Source organism: Stegodyphus dumicola, chromosome 10, assembly GCF_044657685.1.
Source record: "Stegodyphus dumicola isolate Sdum_Otavi_A_Nest chromosome 10, ASM4465768v1".
In the NCBI taxonomy this organism is placed as follows: domain Eukaryota; kingdom Metazoa; phylum Arthropoda; class Arachnida; order Araneae; family Eresidae; genus Stegodyphus; species Stegodyphus dumicola.
This window is the reverse complement of record NC_140777.1, coordinates 4,717,015-4,730,297: the sequence shown is the minus strand read 5'-3', so window position 1 is coordinate 4,730,297 and position 13,283 is coordinate 4,717,015. Positions and strand designations below refer to the sequence as shown.

Here is a 13,283-nt window from a genome sequence, read left to right as displayed (position 1 = left end):
TGTTTAGACCGGGCTCACGGATCATCTAGGACAACTTAGAGTCTGTATTCTTTGTTTCTCCGCATCTCATCGGTCAGTTCATTGACAACACTGTTCGTTTCAGCACTCTTTTCGAAGCTCTATTCAATCAGTGTGCCCACTTTGGGCACATTCACAGAATTAAAATGATAAGTGCTATCTTCACAAAATTTTACTTGTGTACTTACTTGTATAGGCCGAATTAGACTGCCTACCTTTTTTTAATCAAAACGCCGACTTTAAAAGGTAGCTTGCTGGAAAGGGTTAAAGGACAGTTGCCAAATAAAATGCTCGGTGTCAACTTTAAACAAGTGATTAATGCTAATTTGAATCTTGAAAAGGCGGGAAAACATAATGTGCATAGTCTTTTTCCACCACATATCGCCGAACGCAGACCCCGCTGCAGAATTCTTTATGCGAAATATTGATCCGGACAAAAATGAAGAAGCATTATCATAACAGACGAAGTTTTAGTACGCTTAAATGATTGCACTAAAAAAAATCCATTTATTGTCATCAAAGATAAGAAAAACTCTTAAAACATGCTTCAAGGAATTTAAAGAAAGTTTTTGTAAGGGATTTACGATTGTTGTTGAATTTTGATATAACGGCAAATTAAAGATAAACAGAGGAGAGAAAAATGTTTAGATCAATTCCACATATTATCAAAAACATATTTTATATCCAATTTTCAAATATGAAATACCTGCTCTTTACACACAGTGCGATCCATCAGTAGAACTGCATCAAGACAAAGCAAGTAGTCACATGTGAAATTCTAGTGCTGATTTCTTGGGAAAACAATGGAACAAGAAATGGGTATCAAGGCCAAATTCCTTCACTCCTATCGTACTAAATCTCCTAATCTATCACCAATATATTTTTGTGTTTTTGGATTTTAAAAAAGCAGGTTGTCCAAACGTCAACCTACAACCTCCTTAGTCTTTGGATTGGATTGGATTATTGTAATTTGGCACAAAACCTGTCAAGGTTATCTGCGCCAGACAAACGGTAACAATGCAATTATTCATTTGTAAAAACTTCCAGCTTAGGTAAAAAGAGACAGATTACAATTTATGATAAAAGCTGATATCTTTTAAAAACAGGTTAAAGTCTATTCTTAAGAGCCAATATCTTTTAAAAACAGAAACAAATTACGATGATGTGTTTTTCCAATCAAATTTCCAATTCTGAACAATGAAAATGTTTTTGGCGAAAATAATTAAAACTCTGGCATTCCACCAAGATGTGATGGACTGTCAGATCTGCATTGCAGTGTGGGCAGCTGGGATTCTCTTCTCCCTTCAGAAGATACTCATGGGGCAGGCGACAATGGCCAATTCTCAGTCGATTCAAGAGGACATCCTCCCTTCTATTAGCCATACATGGCCAGTATCCAATGGTGGGTTTTACATTTCTCAGCTTGTTATATACTTTGTCATCTCATTGCTTCTGCCATTTGCTGAGAATTTTGCTTTTGACAAACCTTAGTCTTTAGAAAGCTGTTCGAAAGCAATAGGCTGAAGTATCTCTTCCGATACTACAAAAGGCTTTATTGTCTCGGAAATTACGGTGTACAAAGATAGCGAAGAATAAGTATTATGTAACAAAACATATAAAACATAAAAATGTTGGGTAAAATATTTTTGTAATTACAATGAAAATCGTCTAAAATTGTGCGAAAAGCATCTTATTATATTAGTCTGCTTTCAATATATGGTGCAGGAACTGCTCTAAAAGCTGTAACTTGGCTTTATGAAATGGACAAATTAATAATATCAGGTTGTAAGCGAAAATTTAGGCACAACTCAATTCTTTAATTTTATTTAATGAAATATTTCAATTCTTAAGCACACAGAGATCGCCATGACATGCAGCCTTTCGGCACGAACCAGTAAAACGCTTGATTCAGCAACAATCGAAGGAGGTACCTGATACATTTTTGGACAAACCTTATTTCAAGTTTATCCAAATGCCCAGGACGGATGGAACCACTCTTCACAGTGCTGAATCAGAGCGTTTTTTCCCTTACCAGATCTGTATGAATTTTCGCCAACCACATCATCGCCATCTACCTTTATTTGTATTCATTAAGCACTCGTAAATGTAACTGCATTTATTGACGCATCAGATCTATTTTATAGCTAATTCTTCGTTAATTTTGGTGTTTCGTAAATTAGTTATTTTAATTTATTATTTTCTGTTTAATCCTCAGCCCTCCGTCTTCAATTCGCTTTTCGCAACTCCTGACAGGAATTTCGCCAGATCCTTTCATAAATTCAGTTAGTGTTTTATAATTCCAATGAATGACAGCCGATTAGAAACAACATACACCCTCAGATGTTGACATAGAAATTTCTCGAAAATTCTAAATAAGTGCGCAAATTCTCACAATTGATGGATTGATTGTAGTTCTTGGCACAAAACCCAACGAGGTTATCTGCGCCAAACAAAAGGTAAGAACAATGAATACAAGGTAGTTATAAGTTTCGGACGAACAATCACTATACATTTGAGGTGAGGTAAGAACAGATCACAGTTTATAACTTTATATAAGTCAGTGCCCTTTAAAAACTGGAACAATTTGTGATGATGGCTTTTCCCTATGTTGTTTAAATCCAGTTTTAATCATTTAAAATGTTTTTGGCGAAGATCATTAAAACGACGACATTCTAATAAAATATGACGGACTGCCAGATCTTCATGACAGTTTGTGCAGCGAGGATTCCTCTCGCCTTTCAGCAAATGTTCGTTAGTCGACAATGACCTATTCTCCACAGAGTCAAAATAACTTGTTTCCTTTGCCGTGGTCGGCCAGCATTCAGTTGTGGGTTTAATATTTTGGAGCTTGTTATTCGTTTGATCGTCCCAATGCCTCTGCTATTTATTAAGAATTTTATGTTTGATCATCGTACTGATATCTGCAAGTGGAATCTCGGGATTAGATACTGTAATAGCAGTTTTAGCTGTAACGTTTGCTAGTTCATTCCCTTTTATGGCAACGTGGCCAGGCATCTAGGAATACAGAATCTGATATCCCCAATATTTTAGTCTGGTTAAGCTTCAGAATCCTGGTAATGCTGTGATGTGAGTTATACTTAGGCTCTTTGAATGAAGTTAGGACACTCAAGGAATGCGTATAGATAATGAAATTCTTGTAACGATGTTCTGAAAGAAACGTTAAAGATACTGATAAAGTGTATAAGTTTAGAGGTAAAGACAGAGCAAGCCGGATATAATCGAAACCCCAAGAATAGTTTTTTTCCTACTACAAAGGCTGCACCAACGTGATCTCGGCATTTTGTGCCATCTGTATAGAGAAGGATATAATTTCTGTATTACTGTCTATGTTACGCAAAGATCTGCCTGTCAGTGACATCACTTGTACTAGATTTATCGCAGTGTTGGAAGGTAGCTAGAGACTGAATTTTCCTGTCTTCCCATAATGACATCTCAAACGGATTCTCCAGCTGTGTATTTGTAATAGTCATATTATACTGTTCTAGTAAGGTGCTAACTCTTAAAGGAAACGATGGGTTACATGATGGGCGTGCCTGATATAAACAACAGCATGAATCATTGAGTAAGCAAATTCTGACGGAAGAGCTAGATATTAATAATAGCCCTGGTTATTCCTGAAAATTGCCCACCAGCGGTAACGTCGCTGAAGACTGGTAGTTCGGTCCGAGGTTCGAATCCCGCGAACGGGCTGGCTGCATGGGTGTTTTCGTGGTTTTCCCCATGTGTAACGTGTATACGAGCCAGTTTCTCTTAAAAAGTCCTCCACGAAGGCATCCCTCCCTCAAGGCAGATAGCCCTCGAGTGCTTTGCCGTAATCTAATAAACCGAAACTGTATTCCTGGAAATTATTTCAAATTCCATTTGCTTTTCATTGTCTAAGAGTTCATATCCATTCCCTTTTCTTAATAGCAATTTTATTTTAACTGTTATGTAGTTTATCAAACTAATCTTTAACTTTAGGCTCTAAGGGTCCATTCGATTCATCGAAAGATATGGAAGATGTAATGAACTCACTTCCGCCTCCTATGGCAGAGGCTGTGAAACCATTCAAGTCTCAATTACCGACTCTTGCAAAATCTGTAGCAGAAGTAAGAGAAAGAAAATTTTTACTTAACGCACATTTTGCTATAAATACTCGGCAATACTATTACTTCAGATACACTGTTTTAAGAATTACTGTGCCAACTAAACACTGTACTGTTTTCTGCAGCAAAACGCCGCAGTATTTTCTTCCGCAATTATCTAAAAAATTCTTTGTGTTTCGAAGATATACTTTACGTGAATTTTCAACTTAAAGGTTTTCTGAAACACTGCAGACTTATTTAATTCTGGTGATACTTTCTTTGTGTCTCAAATTATAATGGGAAAATGCACTACATAAACCTGCAAGTGAAAGAAATCAGTTTGAGGTATTGCTAAGTCCCATTGAGCAGCGGTGTACACTACTAACAAAAAATTAAAGGATCGCCCTCTTTTTACAAACAAATCACATTTACTGAATATGAAGTCTGTAATCAAAAATGGTTTTTTTTTCCCTAGATGTAACATCAGTCATCTCATAATACGTTAAATATCGGAGTTTAAAATTATGATTCTGGATCGAGACTCCCATTTTATATGCTTTTGCTTCTCTCCGCGTCTCTTAACGACGTCGTAATTGCAGAAAAAGTTGGAACTCTATCTCATCCTCTTGGCTCCCTAGTGACAGAGCGTTAAAGTCACCGAAAACTGGTAGTTCTATCCACGTTTAAATCCTAGCGAACGAGCTGGTTGCATGGAACGTTTCGTGGTTGTTCTCCTATATTAATGTAGATAAGAGCTAGTTTCCCTTAAAACATATCTGCACGAAGGTACTCCAGCCCAGACAGGTACAGGTAGAAGCTAGGCCAGCACCTCCGTAGTACCACAGGTAATTGAGGTATTGCTGAACCTAGCTAACTGTTAAACTTTCCACACCAATTTTGAGGGAGAACACCCCGGGGGTGGTCCGAGGTTCTCCCGCCCCTCTCTCTCTCTCTCTCTCTTTTTTTTTTTTTTTTCCATCAACCACTTGAGAGGACTTTCTGAGATAACTGAGTTCTGGTATTAATAGTGTACACAAATCATATTGAGAAAAGACTGTCCTTGAAAAGTTCAACAACTGATGCTTCCAAAAGCATAAATGTAAGAATAAATGTCTTTTCTAAGGCGGAAGGTGTAATAAGCAAGTCTTTGGAGCTTCCGTCCATCAGCATTGCGTAGATAAATGAAACTGTTGGAACATTAAAATGAAATAAAAAAATAAATAAAACAAATAAAATAAATAATGAAAAATAAAAAATTATAAACAAAATAAAATAAAATAAAAAAGACCAGACAGCGATAACCTTCGAATGGCTTTCTCTTAATCAATTAACCTAATTTACATCAGCTTCTTGATTTACAAGGATCCATGATTGACGAGATCTGGAAACTCATGAATCATACAAGCAAGTAACGAATTCGCTTGGCGTGACTGAAAGTATTTGCATTCGTGGTGTATTTTCTAAGGGAGTTAGCTCGTATTTACACGTTACACATGGTAAAATCCATGAAAACGTCTATGCAGCCAGCCCGTTCGCGGGATTAGAACGTCGAACCTAACTACCAGTGTTCAGCGACTTTACCACTCGGCCGCTGGTGGGCCCAGACATCGATCTTAATTCGGCACATTGAAGCAAAGCAAGAAAACCTGAAAAAAGAGATTCAGGAGTAAATGAAATTGTACAAAATCGCCATTTGTATACATGTAGACCTACATTTTTTAAAGAAGGAAACCGGGCCAGTAAAGATTCTATATGTTATACGTAGTAGAGTGGCAACAGTTCGCTTCATAGACGAATCAGTATTCTATTTAAAGCCCGACGATTATCGTATCTTCATATCGTTTTCATCCTCCAAAAGACACACATTAGCAGGTTAAGCGTTATAGCACTGCTATTTTCTTTATGGGACTGCAAGTTGCAAAAAGGGAGAGAGAGATGAAATGGTGAAGGAAATACTTCGGGTTTTGTAACTGGGTTTCCGGCGAATATGTTCAACTTTAATAATGGACCTCAGGCAATCTGTGCAACGAAAAACGTTGCATAATGAATATTTTTGCATTAACTCAAACTAGACGTAAAACTAGTAGTAAAAAAATGACATGTTTCATTTTCAGATAAAACTGATATTGTTCACTATAAAAATACAACTACTTTTGCCGTTCAAAATCGCGGAAAATTTCTGGATGGAAAAAATGCGCGTCATTCTGTAAGGCACTGAAATTCCGTAAATGAAGCATGAATTTTTTTTTATTATTTTATTTTAAACCTAAGAACCTATTCGCTGTGGGTGCTAGATACCTATAAAATACTGACTGGGTATCTTATCACAACAGTAGCACTCTCGGGGGACTATAATTACGAACCTGGTGGTTCCAGAACACTGGGGGAAGATCATTTTATACCAGGGTTTCTATAACCTTTTTATCACAGATTTTTTCGAGACCCATTTTGTTGGGCCCCATAAGTATTGCGCAAATCAGATGCACGCGTGAGTGAAACTGTCAACTTTTTCTCTTGTATTGCAGTTTTAGGTCATTCACTTTAATTTCTAATTTTAAGACATAGAACAATGTGAACATTTTAAATAAGTAACAGACGAAATGACAACATCAGATGCAAAGAAAGTAAAAAGAACGTTTATAAAAAGAATGCGTCGAAGCGTTTTCGTTTTCTTTCTTTGTCTGTGCTGTCTTATCTTTATCTATTTTCAGATACGCTGTGTCAAAATATTTGTTAATTGTAAAATTATCATAATAAGTTAAAGAAATATCAAAACTGCTAAAATTTTGGGAGACCCACAGTTTAAGAAACCCTGTTTTACACGGTTAGATAAAGGGGGCTCCCCAGTCTGGTGGTATCGTTAGTGGCAGGGCCGTCCCTAAGCCATTGTCTGCCCGAGAACTTTCCGAAGATTGTCGCTCCCCAAATAAAAAAAAAAAAAAAAAAAAAGATCAATGATCAATAAAATTTTTATTTCATATTCATGAAGTACTTGCATGTTACAAATTGTATAAAAAGTACTTACACATGGCAGGTATAATGAATTTAAAATATTTAGTCGTGGTACCGCGTAGTTTACGCGCTGAAACCCCCGCTAAGAACTGCCCTGGGTAGCGGGCATGGCTTGCCGTAGTCCCACGGTATCAGTAGCGGTGCAAGCGGCCATTCCGGTTGTTTAACACCGTCATTCTGCGTCACTCCTTCAGCGCGGACCTCCCCGCATAGAACAGTAGGCGCTCAATCCCGGAACGAATTCTGTTGTTTGCCGGAAGAGTCCAAGATTAGTAGGTATGGTACGTGAAAGTAGGGATGAGCTAAGAGGAGAAAGAGAAAGGGATTTTGAGTATAGGGAATTTCAGTCTTTCCCTCATTGAGCGCCTACTATGAACGGGCTCCTGCTTTGTGAGGGTAGCTAGCGTTTCGTTAGTATGTGTATTATTTATTATTCTTATTGATTGTCTGCCCCTTTTTTTACAGTTGCAATTTTCTGCAATACGTTAAGTAAATAAAAACTTTACACTTACGTATTGTAACTTCATGTTCGTTGGAATAAACAAAATTATGTATTTTCGCCAAAACGTTATGCCTTTAAGCAAATTTTAAATGAGCGTACAGTTTTACATTGCAAACACGTATTTTTCTACGAAGTATTTTTTTTTTTTTTTTTTTTTTTTTTGTTTCATAAATTGATAACAATTAATTTGTCCTACAACAAAATGTTCAATAACACATGGAGCATAAAAATAAGCAGTGAAACTCCTTTCACGGTTCGGAAATAAGTCAGCGAAAATATCCCTTTTTTTCGTAGTACCCACTGAAAGCCATTCCACGATCTAATTATTTCCGTTGGAAACCATCCCGGAACCTTTCCTTTCTATTCCTCTCACCTGCGTATATTGAACTCGCCCAGCTCACAATAGCAGGCGTTCCGAGATTGACGGTCTAGTGCATAGAACTGGCAGGAACACTTTGACGGCAAGTCAAATCTTCAGGCCAAATACAGCCTCACTTCTGGTCTCTGATTGCCGTGAATGGTGATCCCGGTCGACAAGTTCAGCCATGAGTTTTCAGAGATGAAGTAGTCAATTTTCTTAAGCTTTCGATAGGAGCTAATTAATTATCCGACAGATCCACCTCCCGCCCAATACTGAGGTTATAATTTGGGTTCGGGCTTGGTTGTGCGTCTGCTTTAGATAGTCGTAGCAGCTGTACATAAACATACCTATAAAACTCAAAGAAATAATTGTATTTACTTGAGTAAAATTCCCATGTGCCAAATAATTCGGTTAAGCTGTTTTATTTTACCTTAATTTTCAATTTAAGAATTAAATTATACTGATTTTTTATAAACTTTCATTATAAAAGTACAAATGTCACATCACTTATTTTGGTAAATTAAACGTGAAATTGCATAAACTATATAAACACAATTAAATATTATTTTAAAGAAGGTGACCCCCCCTTTCTCGTAAATTAAATGCAACTTACATCCTATTTAATTATTCTAATGATATTATGAAATAATTTCTAACAAGGAAGGTCTTCCAAACTTGATTTCTCATTTTTTCTCAAAAAATACTTATGAATATAACATTTAAAATTAGGTAACAGTAAAAAATCTAGCTGCTAATACTCTAATGATAAACAAAAAATTGCAAAGAATAACGAGATTTGAAGACTCTGCGCTCTTTTATTTTATTCTCTTCCAGCAAAATTTAAAACTTTCAAAACGTAGGTTTCAAAAATCATCCCCAAAATTGATCGATTCACGCAAAAAAAAAAAAAAAAAAAAAAAAAAAAAAAAAATCTGATGATAGGTTTCAGATTTTAAATTACGTCCAAAAAGGCTTTTTTTTTTAACGTTTGTGCTTTACCTTTATTTATTAAATATCGCAATCTACGTACTCAAAATATAAAATTCATTTCAACAGCAATATCGCAATTTAATTTTAAAAATGAGCATATCTTTAGAATTTCTGATACAAAGTCTCGCGCGCTGGAGCAGTGGAAAACTGTACGAAAAATTTTATTTTTCGTTCAGTGTTGTCATTGCTCGCTTTGAAATCATTTAGTTTTTTTAATCAGAAACTCGTTGGAAAGGTTACAAAATCTCAAATCGATAATAAAACAAATTTGAAATTCAAATTAGGGCTTCCACATGCGCATATTCTATGCAAGATTACGTTACTCAAATTTGGATGGCTCTAAGTATTGTTTTATCACAGTGCGAGAAACATACATCCACTTATGCAGCTTCTTCGTTATTTCATTTCTTTACATATAAGACAGGGTGATAATATAGGGTGGCAACAATATGAAAAGTGATACAGCCTTTTAAAGTTATCAACGCGAAATGCCAAAACGAAATTAATAGTCCTTCAGGGCAAATTGCCTCGTTGGACTTAAAACAGATTTATTTTGGCGGTCAGTTCATTCAAAATAAAAGATTTAATAGAAGTCATGAAAATTTAATCCTTGAAAAATTAAATGAATATACTAGAAAATCTGGAATTATTTTAATGTGGAAAAGATGACTCATATTTTGTCATTTTAGCACTACTACTACGATTCATAATAATAAATATTCTAATAATGGATGGAATGTATAGCCCAAAAGAAAATGCAGTAAAAATATTAGTAGATAGAATATGGGGGTTTGGAGCCATGTGGCGCTGTGGCGCTCACAGACGACGGACGGGGGAAAAGGAAATTTACGGAGGAGCCCGTGTGGGTTGATACGTCATCAACCACGCGGCTTAACCCCGGACGTGTTGCATCCTATTCGTGACGTCATCACGCATTATCAGCTCGGATTATCTTGCTACGTCAGACACATGTTTCATCCTTTTTGTGTTTTCATGTCCTCACTTATCGATTGACATAGAACTCGCCGCTGCTTTGATGTCATACTAAATCCGCAGTCTGATTGCAACTTGTTAGAATTTCTAGCGCATTCTTTTTAGTTCAGCAACGACCGCTAGAGGGCAGTAGTCGTATCCATAGCGCTTTCTGATTGGTTCTCCTGGATCCTGACCAAGTTATTAACCATTATTTTTAATTGATTATACTATTTGACTTAATAATTAATATATTTAATGAAAAAAGTTCATCTATTTACCTGTAAATTTCAATTATTTGTCCATCTGTGGCATGGGAAACCTGGACGATAACAAAAGCCGTGCTTTTATCTCATGAATCATACTATTTAATCTTATCTATCCCATCGTATCTATCCTCTTTGTTCATCTTTGTGCAGCGGAAACCAGCATGAGGCTGATGGATTACACATAGGGAATTCTGTTCCATCTTGCTCAGACCTTTGAACATCCTCGATAATGAATGAATTCATAACTTTAAATTTATTTTGTTTCTATTTTATGTTAAGATATTTTAAATTTCTCATTTCTTTATCTCACAAACATGATTTAAGTATTTTTCTTTTCTTCTCGCCGTTAAATTAAATGTACTAATTTTCACTCCATATGTTTTATATACAAACATAAGATTTTCTTTTTTTCCTCCCATTTTTAAGTTTTACATTCTTTTCCCCTGCGTTTAACTTGCAAAAGTAATAGATTTTATAAAACTAATATGTTTTCACAATTTTAATTTTTTTTTTCTCTTTTTATTTTACAAAAGGTTTTTTCCTCTTCAGTTTAATTTTTCTTTCCGTGTTTTACGTTCTTCACTTTATTTGTTTTACAAAAGCTGTGCTTATTTTCATACGATTTTTTCTTTCATTTTACGAACTCGGTCTTTTTTTCCTATATTTTACTTCAAGAAGTAATTTTTAATTTTTCTTCTATATAAAAGCATTTTTTTAATTCTTTGAAGAATTTTCTTCTCTCATTTCTTTTTTCTTTCTTTGATTTTCCTCTTAAAGTTTTTCTTAATGTTTTAAATACTTATTGATATTACACCTCCATTTCTCGAAGCGTAAAGTTACATATATATTTCTCTGTCTATGAAATTTAAGCTGGAACTTACACGCATATAATTTCCCTCTAGAGGCTTTCATGGATAATATTTTCTGTAAATTTAAACCAATAAGTACGATGTCCCTTCCATATAACTTACTTAGCATGTTATTTTTCTTATTATTTTTTACGCTACTAATACTTAAGATATACAAAACTTTCTCTTCTAATGTATTACACCATACTACTAACACTTAACAGGTGATACTCCGAACTTTCTCTTCTAATGTATTATACTAACTTTTTGAAACATTATACAAAACGTCGCGGATTCTCTTTTACACATCTCATTTTTGTTCAAAGGATCCATAAAACGTGTCAAACAAATGTAAATTTTAAACTTTCTATTTTCCATTTAGATGCTTTGCCTTACATTTAACCTTTATCAGGTTTTTAAAACATATCTCTGTTAATATTCCGATTCTTTTTTTTTTTTTTTTCCTAAAAATAAATGCATACCTATACGGATTTTTTAAAGATCTACTGTAAATTAAACTTTATAATTCAGACAAAATACATTTTCACAACATAAAATCTACTTGAACTAATGTATGGACATTTCTAACCAGTTTAGTTCAAATACATACGAAATTTCTTATTATTCTCTACCCCTGTCTAATACGTATCAACAGCATTTCATTTCCTATTATTTTACGCTACAGACATTTACATGAATATATTCAGAACGTTCCCTTTTATTGAGCAGGAGGTTTCAGATATATTAGTAACACAGATTATGGACATCTCTAACCAGTTTAGTTCAAATACATACGAAATTTCTTATTATTCTCTACCCCTGTCTAATACGTATCAACAGCATTTCATTTCCTATTATTTTACGCTACAGACATTTACATGAATATATTCAGAACGTTCCCTTTTATTGAGCAGGAGGTTTCAGATATATTAGTAACACAGATTGACTCTTTGAAATATTTTACAAACATATCTTGGATTTTCTTGTACACATTGTATTTAAGTACGTTAAATTTTGATTTCTATCATGTGAAAACTTCACCCGGATTCTTAATGTAATCCCACCATTTACCGCAGACCTTCATAAACACTGCTATATTTGAACTTAACACAGCCATAATTTTTTAACAATCTACAGAATTTTTAACTACAGAGAAGAATATCCGCATTGTAATATAATATTTTAAATTCACTATAGAGCCATATTTGTGTAAAACATCTAAAAAGAAAGGATGTCTGGACATGGAATTAATGTTAAGTCACGGAAGTGAAACTTTATCATCTTTTTCCCAACTTAGGACATAAAAAATTCTCAGCTAGGAATGTACTCGTATATATATATATATATATTTTTTTTTTCAATCATTATTTTTACGAGTCTCAAAGCTTTTTAATATATTCCTTCTAATCTTACAGCTTTTTGAGAATGATTTTTAAGTTATGACACATATCAAATAAAATCCTACATTACAGGGAATATTGACATGAATTTCGAAATAATAATACAACTTAACTTCAATATATTCAATTTGACTGAAGATATGCATTTCAAACTGACATTACTTTGCTTAGAGTTCTTACAACTCTTTGAGTACATCTTACATTTAATTTTCCAATAATATGAGAAACATTTTTGCATAAGTACCATACAAAACATATAATATTGACATGAACTCCATGGTCCAACGTTGGTCACTTAAATGAACACTTAATACATTTTAGTATGAATTAATTTTAAAAAGAAAAATTCAAATGCAAGTATTCAAACAGAAATGCTTCACAAATTTACATATTAAGCAAACATTCAAGAGAATACTATATATCTAGAGATATTATTTACACTAGTTGGTAATGTAATTTATGAGAACAGCCGCAGACGCATATGAGAGGTATGCAATATCCATGAAAAAACTTCCTACCAAGCCAAAGAGCAATAGTGAAACATAACATATAAGAAGGGGAAAAAAATGTCTGAGTATGGAAAACATGAACAAGAAATGAATATGTTTTCTGAAAATGTGTCGAATGGGATATGTCAGGAGTAAGAACCTTAACCAGTTTCAGGAATAGGGTCTGAAAAATAATGAAGTATTTTTAATCTTATTTTTTGTCTATAATGCATTTATTTGTACTAAAATATTCTGCTTGAAGACTATATTCTACACTTAGAAGGAATTTAATAAATCAGAATGATTTCGTTTTCTGAAGATTTAGGTTCAGAAATATT

At 34.4% G+C, this 13,283-nt stretch overlaps 1 protein-coding gene across 3 annotated transcripts in view; it reads right to left on the bottom strand.

Annotated features, from left to right (window-relative positions):
- Nucleotides 1–7,060: 7,060 nt before the first annotated feature.
- Nucleotides 7,061–13,283, bottom strand: part of LOC146994853 (uncharacterized) — a 153,525-nt gene continuing 147,302 nt past the window's right edge. For all 3 annotated transcript variants that reach the window (XM_085824583.1, XM_085824582.1, XM_085824585.1), the window contains one exon: nt 7,061–7,417. The gene's annotated coding sequence lies outside the window, so the exon portion shown is untranslated. The remainder of the gene's footprint in view (nt 7,418–13,283) is intronic.